Source organism: Epinephelus fuscoguttatus, linkage group LG10, assembly GCF_011397635.1.
Source record: "Epinephelus fuscoguttatus linkage group LG10, E.fuscoguttatus.final_Chr_v1".
Classification (NCBI taxonomy): Eukaryota; Metazoa; Chordata; class Actinopteri; order Perciformes; family Serranidae; genus Epinephelus; species Epinephelus fuscoguttatus.
In genome coordinates this window covers 8392383-8406681 of record NC_064761.1, presented here as the reverse complement: position 1 = coordinate 8406681, position 14299 = coordinate 8392383, and positions in this window count along the sequence as shown.

Here is a 14299-nt window from a genome sequence, read left to right as displayed (position 1 = left end):
GAAAATAAACTGTTGGTAGGAAAATGGTAAGAAGTGGCACATGAACCACAGTCTCACTTGTCAAAGTCTCATGTTTATCCACTGAAGTGTGACACACGCGTTGTGGACTGTTGATTTTCATAAAGCGAGAGAAAGGTCCTTCTTGGGGAAACTACATTTTTCAATCTGTTTATTTTATAACACACTCTGGAAATACATACATGCACATGCATTTGAGAGATACCAAAGGGATGGGGCTGTCGCAGAGTCAGCGGTCCAAGCAGTTTGGGGTTCCATGCCCTGCTCAAGGGCACTTTGGCAGTGCCCAGGTGGTCAACTAGCACCTCTTCAGCCACCAGACTACACACCATAACATGGTCGAGCTGGACTGAAATTGGCCACCCAATTCATTCTCAAGCTAGGTCCCTAAGGACTGAGCTACTCCCACAAGCTGGACATAAACACAGAAGAGTTAGTCAAGTCACTGTGCCAGGATGTGTCAGTTCAGATAAAATTTCTGCTTTTCTGGAGAATGAACCCATATTGATGCTTGGGTAAAGAGGACAGTGACATATGCTGATGATGTGACTGTCAATCTACTGGTGTGCAGGGGTTTCATACTTTACGCTTGGCAGGTGTATTGCTGAGGACCGTGGAAGTGCAGTGTTAATTGTAAGCTCTTTAGATCTATGGGAAATATTGTTGTAGTGGGTTATGAACACACTTTGTAGTGTAGTTAGAGAGGACCCTTATTAACTGTTACACTACCTAACAGCATCCTGGATACAGCTCACTCTTCATCACTACAGCATAATCAAAAACAGATGAAGAAAGAGAGACCAGAGATGTTACATTGTAGCAACTTAAAGATTTCAAGCGTCAGTGAAGTAAGTGCTGAATTGAATACTTTTGTTCCTGAAAATATCTTGGTGCCAAAGGCATAGCTTGTAGTTAGCAAATAACATGTATATTCTAGGATTGCTAAGGGAAAAACTATGTCATGGCAGGTTTGCTCTGAACCGCAGTGTCAAATGTAAAGTTGTTGGATCAGCGGCTCTAAAAAAAAAAAAAAAAGCTGACAATATCGGAGGCCAAGCAATCGGCCCGTTTCTAACTAACACTAGCATCTAGTGGCGAGGTTGCAGAATGGAAATTTCTCAAGCTAGCAGAAAAACTACGGTGGCTGACACAAAAACATAGTGAGCCCTGTCTAGAGCCGATGTTTGGTTTGTACGTTCTAGGCTACTTTATAACAATATGGCAAACTCTAAGGAAGAGGATCTGCTCCGTATGCAGATAAAAACAGCTCACTCTAAGTGAATGGAAACACAGTGTTTCTTAGTTCAAGGTAATTATACACTAAGAAAATGTAGTTCTGGGGGCAGCAGTAGCTCAGTACGTGGGGACTTGGCCTAGGTACTGGAGGGTCAGCTTCAGGTCCCTATACAGACCAAACACAGAATGTGTACTGGTAGCTGGAGAGGTGCCAGTTAATGCTCCTGGGCACTGCTGAGGTGTCCTTTAGAAAGGCACCAAACCCCCAACTGCTTGTGTAATGCATGTTTGTAGGTCCTGTTTGTACATGTGTCTGTATGTGTGTGTAATCTGAAAAATAACAAGAGAGAAAAAATTGAATTTCCCCTCGAGGGACAAATAAGGGAATGTTTTAATTTATCATATTATTATCTATTTCTGTCAGTATATCTCCCTAAATCCTATACAATGGACCTTTAACTTTTGCCCATTCCTAGTAAACTACTCTGTAGCATTGTTGCTGTTTTTCTATCGTTGCCTTGCAGTCACTACAACTAAGGAAAAAGCAATCAGTTAACATTTAGTATCAAAAAATTCTTATCTGATGTCTTCACACCCTGAATCATATCTACAGTAATCTCCTCATCTGAACTTGTATCAACGTGTCCACACCAGCACAGCCTCATTGCTATTTTTGGTCTGACTGTCCTCCAGCAACATTACATTATTTCCGCCTTTGTTACTGTTAGAGGATAATCATTCACATGACCACAAGATGTTGCTTGTCAGGAATACATTTTATTTTCTGTGATAAAAAGTAAAGTTAACAGTGATGCTGTTTGATTTTGCTAGATCACAAAATGTACTTCAAGTGTTAAGGAAACAGAGAAGCTCAGCTTGCATGATATCACTACTAACAATCTTCACCTTCTCTGGAAACATGTTGGAGAAAACAAGAAGCCCCAGGTCACATATGAAAGTTTTTGGAGGCTCTGTGTAGTATCTTCTTTGCCCTGACATGCAGTTATATTTTTGAGGAGGTGCATGCCAGCTCCTGTGGCATCTGCAACACCCTAATCCAGAAAAATAGATCTGTTTTCAGATGCAGAGATGCACATATACCGAACTGATGCTGAGACTTTGTGAATGTGTTTCGATTTACATAGCATGCATATATGCATGCACAAGACAAACTGACAAACACACACACAGATATAGATATACATGACACACCCAGTAACACACACCCTTTCCAACCAGTGAGCAAAACCATTCAATACTGCAGGCTTTACATTCTGGATTCCTCTGTCAGCGGCGGCTGCATTTACCCTGTTACATTTACAACGGAAACAAAAACATGGCCTTGGGACTTCATGGCAATATATAACGCAGGAGTATGCCTCAGTGTGTGTGTGTGTGTGTGTGTGTGTGTGTGTGTGTGTGTTTGCCTTCTCTGAATGCATGTTTATAGGTGTTCCTGTGAAGTCTAAGGAAAAAGACAGAGTGACTGTTAATTCTAAAAGTTAGCTCAGATTCCTTAGAGCGAGATGTAGAAAAACTAGGCTGGGGAATAAGACGAGATACCAAAAATGGACTAAAAAAACAAGAGAGAAAATGAGTGGCAGAGGTAGAGATTAGCAACATGAACCAGCAGGGAATGAGTACATAATACATATTGCCCTGTTATTAGTCCCCTGAGGTTCAAACATTAGGCTTTTTTTTGGCAAGTGACTCTTTTATTAGCTCATTAATAGAGAATAGCTCACTCCTTCCTATCAACAAAGGATCTTTCTTAAATGCATTAAAAACTCAGGGTTATGAGCTCTGTGTCCTTATATGGTGTGGAGCTGTGCAGGGGTGTGGTGAGATTTATCAGCTTGCGTTTTAGCTACTGGCAAAAGCTTTCTGAATCAGACTCAAGTCACAAATTTGATGACCTCAGATTTGACAGAATGATGGGAAAAAAACTTAATGACTCATGGCTTTACTTGGACGTGAGTCAGGGCTTGAAAGCTGTGATATACTCCCTAAGTACAAAAAAGAATAATCTTGGGATTGTGCCAGCAGCATTCAGAGACTGAGCAGTAGTGATGATGAAAAAATGAACTCACATGAGAACTAGATTAGATACCAGAATTAATTTTGGATTTAATTATTTAATAATTAGCTTTGTAGCTGACCATGATGAACCGACAAAGATAACCTGTGTTCAGTGTTTTGGATAAAGATGTTAACAACGCATTTTATATATTCGGCAAACAATGTATTCAGAGCATAATAATCAACCTGTTGTAGTTGTTGTGTCCACCTGATAAATGCAGGTCCAAGACTCAGCTTTAGCTCCACCAACTCCTGAGAAAAGCATCTGTCTCTATAGGCTGTCATTAGTCATTAGTCTCTTATTGTTTCTGTCTGCTTTTTGGTGCTGGGCCAGCACATTCTCACTCCCAACTCATCAGATACAGCAACTGTCCTCTAGGTACTCTGGTGTCAGTTTTGAATGTGTCAGTTTTGATGTCGGTTTCTGCTTCTTACATACTACAGTGACTTTCAAAACAAACATGCCACATATAGTAAATACAGTTTAGGCAACAGAACTACTTGGTTAGGTTTAGAACTCAAGTTGACTTTCAGTGAAGTTTAGTTAACAAGGGGCACGAACAGCGGTTCCCTGGGTGCAAGCTGTAGCTGTTAGCCCGAATGTCTGTCAGGGGATCCGGGGAATTCTCCCCTGGCACTTTTTTTTCAATTAACCTCTATTTGATGTTTTTTATGCACTCTGACACCTTAACTCACAGTCTCCAGTTATTTTGATGAGGGGAAGGCGGCAGAGATGAAGCGGTTTTGAACATGGCAATATGAAGCAGTTGCCACACATGTGAATGCGCACAGATTTTGCACTGCTGCACACATTCATCATGTTGAACTTCAGGTGGTAGCCACCTTGCTTTGGACGATCAGATAGAAGGGGGTAGGCATCATGGAAGCAGAAAGATGACAAGATGAAGGAGCTGATAATGTTGATGTCTGAATACCCGGAGTTGTACAACACAGCACTAGCAACTTATAAGGACAACCTGAAGAAAAACTGGGCTTGTGATTCAGATGATTGTTAAATTGTCCAAATATGTAAGACTGTTAGGACTTCCATCAGTGACGCTCTTGGCCTCAAAGCCCTGGACTGTAGTGGCAGCAGCCTCTTTCAGGCAATGCTTTGCTTTTTTGGAGGAACGCTCTTGCGGGTTGGCAGTTGTCAGGGCGGGTGTCAGGGCAGTTGCTGTGTGGCAGTGAAAAGGCAGCTTATTGAAAGTAATAAAAAAAATCCCAGTGAATCAGTTTGGAGGGGGCCAGATTTGGCCTGAACTGAAAGTCGAGTATCACTGCTCTAGGGTGCCTTGTGCGTACGTATCAGAAGCTGAGGGCAGCTGACCAGGTTGCTGTATTTGACACCCTGAGAATGGGTTGGCTGAACAGGTAGTGTGTTGTGGGTTTATCAGAATTTTTGTGCTGAAAACAGCTTTCCTGCTGCTGCTGGAAACAAGATTGATGAGTGTTTAGAGTGAACTGGAACAGCAAGTGTGTTGTAAATCTTAAGCAATGTTGAAAAAAGAGGTGAAAAAAAGTTCTGTGCAATTGCAAAGTTGGGAGATAATGTGGGTTTGTTACTACAGTATGACTACTGTCTCTCACATTAGTTGATTAGTTGGAGTACAGGTGCTGTTTGAATGAACACTAAATATGATATACGATACGATACATTTAAACAATGTATGTGTTACAGATGTGCATGTGGTACTATGTGTATGTAACTAATAGAATTACATTATTATGAAGTAAGTGAATCAATGTGAAAAACATAACTCATGAAAACAAATATTTGTTTAAATTTGCACACACACAACATATACTCTCACACAAGCACATACATGTACATAGTTTTGCTTAAAATGATGATTCCACATGAAGGTGTACTCCCACAGCAGTAAAAAGTATATACATATACTGTATATGCATACACACATACAGGATTAAGTCCTGACATATGAACATGAGGAGACAAAAGTTCACCTTTAACTCATTCTCTCACACTCCAAAACACACCTGTGTCAAAGTGGGTTATATTTGTGTCCCCTCCCCCCTCGTGGCATGTCTCCTCTCTATTTTTCCCCTTTTTTCCTCTTCCTCTTTCCTCTTTTCTTGCACTTTTCTTGTTTGCCATATTTTCATGTCTTATTTTCTTCCATTCTTCTCTTCTTACTTTTCTCCTCTTCTTCTCCATTTTGTCCTTTTCTATCCTCTCTTATGTCCTTCCTATTTTAACCCCCTTCCTCTCTTCTTTCTTCTCTTCAGTCTTTCCTTCCTCCACTCACTGTAACTAGTCTTCACTACTCCTCTCCCTCTCTTCCCCCTTTCTTTCACTCATTCCTTGTCTCATTTTCATCCCTCCTTATTTCTTCCCCCTTTCTTTTAGTTTTCCCCACTCTTCTCTACTCTTTTTCTTCTTTCTTCCCTTTGTCTTTCACTCTTAACTTCATCCCATTTCACCCCCTTAACTCATCTTTTCTCCTTTTATCTCTCTTTTTTCTACTACATTTTTCCATTCTCTCTTGTTCTTTTCTTCTCAATGAATTTTCCCCCATATTCCATTTCTCTCCCAGTCTTTCTTTCCATTTTCATCCCCCTCCTCTCTTCTGTGTTTCTTCCCTTTTCCCCAACTTTTCTCTTCTACTTACCACTTCCCCATCTCTTCTCCCCTTTCTTAGTTTCCCCTTTCTTCCCTCTTTTTCTTTCTTTCCCTCTTTGTCTTATCTTTTTCCAATTTTCATTGCCTTTTACTCTTATTCTTTTTAAATTTTCTTTTCTTACACTTCTCTCTTCTCTTTCTCCCCTTCCTCTTCCCACTTTCACTCTTTTCCTATTCACATTTTCATCCACTCTTCTCTCTTCCCCTCTTCTTACCTTTTCTTCCACATTTCCATACATTGTCTTCCATTTTTATCCTCTTTTCTTCCTCTTTTCCTTCCCCCTATTCTCCTCTTCCTATTTTCTTCCTTGTTCTGTTCTTCTCTTTATCCTTTGTCTTCCTTCCCTTTCATCCCTTTTTCTTCAACTCCTTTTCCCACTTTTTCTCCTCTTTTTATGTACTTCCATCTGCCTCTTCTATCTTTCTTTCATTCTTCTTTTATCTTCCATACACTTCTCTCGTCATTAGTTTAGTGTGATTGTTGGCTTTACAAAGGAATCTAAACATTTATTGCACAGAACAATATGTTAATAGTAACTTCTCTTTAAGATGTAAAGATACAGTCTCTTTCCCCCCTTCCCTCCCTCCCTCCCTCCCTCTGTCTCTCTTTTATTTCTGCCTCTCACTGTTTAACTTTGTGTGTGTGTGTGTGTGTGTGTGTGTGTGTGTGTGTCCAGTCGTCTCTCTGGGGCTGTGGGACAGCAACTGCCTCCGTCCTCCATCGTTGTGCTGGGCAGAGCAGCTGAATAAGCTCATTGTCAGCCTGTGGAGAGTGCAGGTGCACCTCTTCTTCTTCACCTCCGACCCTCGGCCCTCGACCCCACAAAGCCCTTTGTGAACTCTATTTACTGGCGACTCCAATGAAACTGCAGTCCATTACCAACATCTCCTCTCTCCTTTTCTCTCCCCATTTTCTACTCCTCTCAAGAAACCAATTAGCGACAATACAAGTAGGTTAGACTCTCTATTCAGAGTGGGCATTGTTGAACACAATACCAGGAAGCATTGTGAGCTAACAATTAGTGGCAATGGGGCAGTGTAGAGTGTCACTGACATTGTTGGGAGTTGCACAAGGCTGGGTTTGTTCCCAAAGAGGGAGTTAGACAGGGGTGGAGGAAGAGAGCGGAGGGGTTTCCAGGTACTGAATTAGCCCAAACTCAGCCCATGTGTCCCGGTCACACAAGGCACTTATCAGTGGCAGGGCTCAGGATACAGGAATGTGTCCCAAGAGGGTGTGTTGCTTTCTTTGGGTGTAGATGTTTATGTTAGAGGTAACCCTACCTGGATGGGATTGTGTGTGCATGCATGCATTCTTATATTTGTTTTTGAATGAGTGTATGAGCTGAAGTGTGTGAATGTGCATCAGATTACCTGTGTTTTTTTGTTTTTCTCTTTTTTCTGTGCAGAAATGTAATTGATTGGGCTTTGTATGCAGGTATGTGAGCACAGAGAAAAAGAGGTGTTGGCTCTTGGGTCTTCCCCTGACCCTCTGGCCTCGGGTTTGAGATCCCAGGTCTTTAGCCCATGCTAATGCTAACAGCAGGCTCGTCGCCACGTGAGGGGTCTGCCCCCGCTACCGCGAAGAGGTTTCACCCGGCTGGTGACTCCGTGCTAGAAGGTCATGACCAGAAGGTCAAGGGTTCAGCCATCATTGTTATCCTGCCCCCGCGCCTTCCACCACCAACACCCCAAACACACCCCTAAACACACCCCCGAACACACCCCCGCTGCAGCATGACATCATAGCACACACAGCCAGAGAGTCTGAAGGAGGAGGGCCAGGCCGGCAGCATGGAGACAGAGCTGCTGACAGCTGACACTGGCTGGGCTCGGCCTGAATACTAGCCTCTGTTCAGTAATGAGAAAAGTAAGACGGCTGCGAGACGTGAGAAGGTGGATTCTCAGTAGAGGTCAGAGAGAGATGAGCTTTAATCCAGTAGCCTCGTATAAGACTTTGTGAGACAAATTAGCCATTTCAGGAACACATCTGGTAATTATCATGGTAAACCTCAGTAAGCTCAATGCTCCAGAGCAGCTGACAGCAGAATAAGGACACACTCACGCCTGCAGTTTGTTTTCTTTGATCTGAATCATGCCGGAGGCCCATCTCACAAGGCAGGATTATTAAGTTAGCTGGAAAAATGCACTGAGTGAAACCCAGAGGAGCTATTTAACTTCAGAAGACTTGATTTAGAGTGTGAGGAGGTTTTGTAAATTATCCTGATAATTTAGTAATACAAAATCTAGTCATCCTAAATTTAGTAATTCTAAATTTGTGACATAAACCCCAGTTTACACTGCCTCTTTAAAAACAGAGTCATGGACAGGCAATCACCTTATTATTATTATTATTATTATTTATTTTTTTTTTGGGGGGGGGGGATTTGTTGTCTTTTTACCTTTTTGACAATGAAATAAATTATTTTCATTATGAATTGCCTGAAAATTGAATTCTGAAAATATGGCCATGTTTTGATAAATATTATTTATATTGATCATGGTGGTTACTTTGGTTTAAACTATGTCATTCTGTCCAGCTCTCTAAAACTGAACTAAAGAGGTAAACTTATTTTAACATGTAAACTAAACTTTGCTTTCTCTCTCCCTAAAAGCTGTTAAATGACAAGGAAGGCAAACCTCTGTGAGAACTGATCTGAACTTCAGATGAAAACACCAAAATGTGTAAGAATATTAAAGAATATTGAAAACTGTCAAGTACCAGAAGCTGATACCAAAGGTTGAATTCAGGGCTGTTTCAAGACACTCTGGGGGCCCCTGGGAAGAGGCACCTTGGATCACTTTTCTATAGGCCTAATGCATCAATGATATTTCAGTGGAATAAATTACTTATTGACTTATTCTACTACTACTTCAAAAACAGCATCAATAAGTGATTAACATAGGGGGAACAAAATAAAAAAAAAAAAATGAAATAAAAATCAACCAGCCACCCTCCTCCCCTGACAAGTAAAGAATAGTCCCTTCATAAGTAAAGAATAGTCCTTTCATAAGTAAAGAACAGTCCCTAAAGTGTGGTGAGGTTTGTGGACTGTTACCTGCCACAATGAGAGAAATGTGAAAGGCTCGTTTCTCCTCCGACACATCACATACCTGTGTGCTGCCACGGCTCAGCTGTTCAGGTACTTCTTGGCAGTCATGAATGCAGCATATTGAGTGCCAGGTGGCCAGCACGTGTCTGCTTATATTTAGAGGACATGTAACACTGGAGAATGTTAGGTTGTTTTTTTTAAAAAAAAATTAAGATGTATAAATTATTGTTAATATTTCTCCTTGTAAAATATTTTTTAAAAGTATAGTTTTGTCACAGAATCTCAAGGATTGTTTCCTTGCTAGGATTGAAATTTTTTTAATCAATACCCAGCCGTACTGTCAGGATGAGACTACGTAGCGTTTTTGCTCTGGTGGAACAGCTCTTTGTGCTCTTATGGGTCAGTGCAACAGACCATGTCGCAGAAGTTGTCAAACCAGGAGAGAGAAGGGAAAAACCGTAGACTGTATAACATAATGGACGCAGACACAGTGATGTTACTCACTGGTTTGTGGACTCCCATCCTGAAGCCTTGAGTTTGGCACTTTGGCCGTCACCATCTTGGACTTCAGAGGTGATCACATTTGGACAAGAGGGTGGAGCTAATTCTAATGCTGACTGCTAGCTTGATTAGCACAGTTCATTTACATCTATGGCTAATGTGATAATGCTAATGCTAATGCCAATTGTCATGAACAAAATACAGGCCTCAAACTACTAGATGTACTTACTGGAAACATTCTAAACGTCTTCAAGAAATGCAAGCAAGTCCAGTGGCCTACAATATTAGCACTTACTATTACCATGACTTGGATGACTGAGAATCTTCACCTACATACTGGAAACATTAGATCCAAAAGTTTTTTAAGTGACCAGAACATTGCAGTTAACACACTGACATAGTGGCAGCTACTGCTACGCCTGTGAATCTGGGGCTACGTCATGGTCGTACTACGTACTTGTCACCATGGTAGTTACTTTTCAATAGCTGGCAACTGCCTGTCACTCAAAGTGGCCAAACCCTTAATCATGCATAACTTTAAGCCTTAACAACATTTAACTGGGTTATATTAAAAGTTATTCTCCATGCAGCTGGCAAGAATGGGGAAATTAGCTGTCGAGACCAAAATTGTTTTTTCTACCAGGCTGTAAATATGTGATGTGACGTGATGAAATGCTGTGCAACATTGTGATGTTGTGCAACAATGAGATGTATCTATGTAACTTGAAATAACTTAACATTGACTCTTGCCAAGAACAGTGGTCTCCTGAGTCAAAGTCCTGTGATCGCAGGACAGCCTGCAGCACATAGCGTCATGTGTTCACAGCCTCTGGGTTCACAATTACATGAATTACGTATGAATTGCATTACTATTTGTAGATGCAAGTAAGGAAAGTGAATAAGATCAGCCTGCATAATAAAGTTCCTTGATTGTCCAGGGAAACAGTCAGACAGTGGAGGCAGTCGGATGCCTTTCTTCCCTTTGTTACCCCCTTCCTCATTACCCCTGGCATCCCGTGGTTAAATTTGAGGGCTGTGACAGGAGAGATGTGGGGCAGCGAGCATAGACACTGGAGGCTCTCCACACTGGTGCCCATTGTGCAGCCATCCCAATCAACCCAATTCTATTTCTGTCTGCCTCTCTCATTTTATTATTTTCCTAACCCTCCACTCAGAGTTTATTTGTTTATTTCTTGTTCATTTTCTTTCTCAATTAATCACTTCATTGATTTTTTTTTTTGTTGTTGATTTGACTCCAAGTCCCCCTCTGTCCCGGCCCTCTTTATAGGCTCTGCTTTCTTTCCTTGACAGCAGACAGAAAAAAAACTGGGTCATGGCATCCAAAAACTCACGAGGTAGAAATACTGAATGAGAATACTGATGGGGCAAAAAAAGAGAAAGAAAGGAGGAACAGAAAGTTGGATGCAGAGGGCTGAACAGCTCAGGCCGCATGTGTCTTTCTCTACAGGAGACACACGTAGACTCACTAGTTTGTTCCCACATTCTGTAAAGTTTTTAAGTGCACAGACAAATCCAAATAAAAGACAGGAAATAAAAGAGAAAAGGAGAAAGAATGAGGCTGAAACTAAAGATGGAAAAAAACATAGTTGAAACGTGAACCAGAGGTACGTCGGGTCTAATAAAACACTGTGGAGGGAAGCAGGAAACAGCACAAAGAGACACACAAAAACACCATTCCACTGACTTTCCTCACACAAAACAAAACTCATACTCACTAACATGTAAGTTGTGCAGTCTTATTGGAGAATTAAACTTTATAACTCTGGTATTATTTTCATAGTTTGTTCTCCATCATTTCTATTAGTGCAGCCCACTTGAAATGTTAAAAATAATCCCTCCATGCACACAAAAAACTGTTCACAACTACAGTAAGTACAGCAGGTCAAAGGTTAACCAGCAGCTGGATCTGCAGAATGCAATGGATGTTTACAGCAGACAGTTTTTAGGGCTGGACAATTTGGCTTAAAAATAATATCACAATATTTTAAGGCTATATCACGATACACAATATATATTGCAATATTTTGAAATCTCCTCTAAGCTACGACTTCTAAGATACAAAATTATTAAATAAACTATAGTCAAATAAAGTATAATGGAGTAGCTTCTGTCATAATAAAATTAAATTAGTACTGTTGTGATAAAGTCAATAAAATACTTTTATAGTAAGGCTAGATATAGCACTGTTATAATAAAGCTGAATAAAATATTGTTATAATTAAATAGATAAAAGCGGAACCACTGGAGCTTTTATTTTGCAAGACTTTCATTTTGAAGCACCCAGCTCGGCTTTGGCCGGAAGTATTGAGGTTTTTTCTGTGATCTTGAAGCCTGTGGTCAACAGTCAGAGGTTAGCAGTTATCACAAAGTTTAACTGTTGCCACCGTGCCTTCAAATGTGAGGATTAACTCACTGTGAGCTGGAAACAAACGAACAGCTCTGCAGTTCATACACTGATTGATTTCTAAGTTGCACCACTGCTCCATGGCAGCAAAATGTGATTAAAAATTAGGTCTGGAGCACTGCAGGTGCAAAGACACATACTTCATCTGCTTGCGTTATTGTTAATCTCACTAATTTAAACTGTTACTGCAGCGCCATTAAACATGATGATTTATTCACAAACTAACAGCTCTCCAGTGCATATATTGATAATATTTGTCAGTTGCAGTGGTGCTCTATGGTCACAAAAAGTGACAAGCGGTCTGGAGCCCTGCACTTAAAAAGACACACATTTTGCTTGCTCACACGCTATTGCTCGGGAGAAAGTGATCTGGATAGGCGGAGGAGTGTGTGTGATGCATCATGTTTGTGAGTCTTTCTTTATGTGTGTGACTGTGAGAGTGAGAGAGCCAAAGGACAGTACGAGAGAACTGAAATGCCAAAGCAAGTCTCTTGCCAGTTGCTTAAAAACTTTGATGTGACCATTTATACTCGATGTTTGCAATGTAGTCTTTTTATATATATCCCACGAGAAACAAGCTGCAGTACATCGAGTACATTAGATTTATCACCCACCTTTAGTTTGGGTCATACGTTTTGCCTTCATATTTTCTTCCAAATCAGTTTGACTAATCAGGGTGTTTGTGTAAGACCATGACTGACTTGTTTCTTACCCTGTTTAATGTCCTTTTAGTCATACTGTCATGTCCCCTTGAAAATGAACTTGGTGAGGACAATCTTTTTATTGTCCTTAATGGGAGTGATGGTTATGAAGGTAGCACCCAAGTTGTGATGAACATTTAAAGCTGCATTATTCATTCTTTGGGCCACTTGAGGGCACAAATTGGCATATCTAATATGGCTGATGTGGCGAGTGTGTTGGCAAACAATTTCTTTTTGACACCTTTCAGCAGATGTTATTTGGAGTCTGTTTGCATCCATCTGATGAGTGTACGTCCAATATTCACTCTCTTTTAGCTGTTTTGGTCTCCACCAACTCCTAAGGGAAATATCTGTCTCTTGATGCCTATAGTTCACACCACACGACTTTAGCCACATTTTTCCATTCGCCACAGTTTGTTTTTGGAGTTTCCCAACAAAAGCCTCAGATCAGAGGAACACAGGGGCCTCTAGTTTCGCAGACCGGGCGAGGCGGAGGCGCAGCACACCTGCACTTCACCAGCTGGGTGTGGCCAGGCGGATTTTGCTGCCTGGCCACACCCAGGCGTGCGCCAGCGCACACCGTGTGTATTTCCCACCTCCGTCCTTCCTACCTGCGCAAGTCGGAAAGAGGGAGGAGAGAAGGCATGGAGTGAGTTTTACACAGCCTATTCACATCACACCAATCAAATGAGCCCCTCTCCTCGCCCTTAAATGCACCGCGCGAAGGCTTAATGAGAGTTTACTCAATTCGCCATGGCAGAAGAGAGCAGAAGTGTCAGACGGCCAAACTTCTCCCAGGAGGAAACGGATGTTTTGGTCCGGGAGGTCCAAGCTCGCAGTGTCTGAATATACGGAACTGCGAGCAGACCTCCACGGGCTGATGATGCAAAGTTAGCCTGAGAGGAGGTCACCACAACTGTAAATCAATGTTGCCCGGATACACTGAGAACCGTTGCCCAGCGTAAAAAATGGTTCAATGATGTTAGAAGAAGTGCCAAAGAAAAGCTCTCTGAGCACAGGTGCCACCAGGGTACGCATCAGAGGCCACGATGCGCGTCACCACTTGGACCACCTCGCGGGGTAGATGTAATTTGTTCCTGTGTAATGAAAAAGAGTACAACATGAAATGACAATTACATTTGACGCGGCGGTATTCCAGTCATTATTCGTGTGGCCTACCTGCATTCCAGCTCTGTCATGCCCAAATAGGATGTCCTTTGACAGTGCACCTTCTCTGCACAAATCCTCCTCCTCCTCGCAATAATGTACTCCATCTTTGTAGATCACGTTAAGCAAGAACATTTTAACATTTGTATAGGCAATCACATGAAACACGTAAACCCTTAAAACACCGAATATAACTTTTTTTTTTTTTAATAACAATTTGTTGACAGCGTTTCTCTCGTGCGCGCATGCTCTCTCTTACTCTCTGGCTGTCTCACTCTGTTTATTTTCTAAGATGACAGACGCTGAACTCATTAGTTTGCAGCTGTGTTAATCAAATCAGGTTGGGTTTCCATTACGCGTGCCAAGCGGTGCCAATCCCCTTTCATCTGATGTGATGTGACGGGACAGTCGATATAGAGATACATTGATTTGCTGATTGCAGATAGTTGCATTGAATAGTGTGTTTTTTTTGGTATTT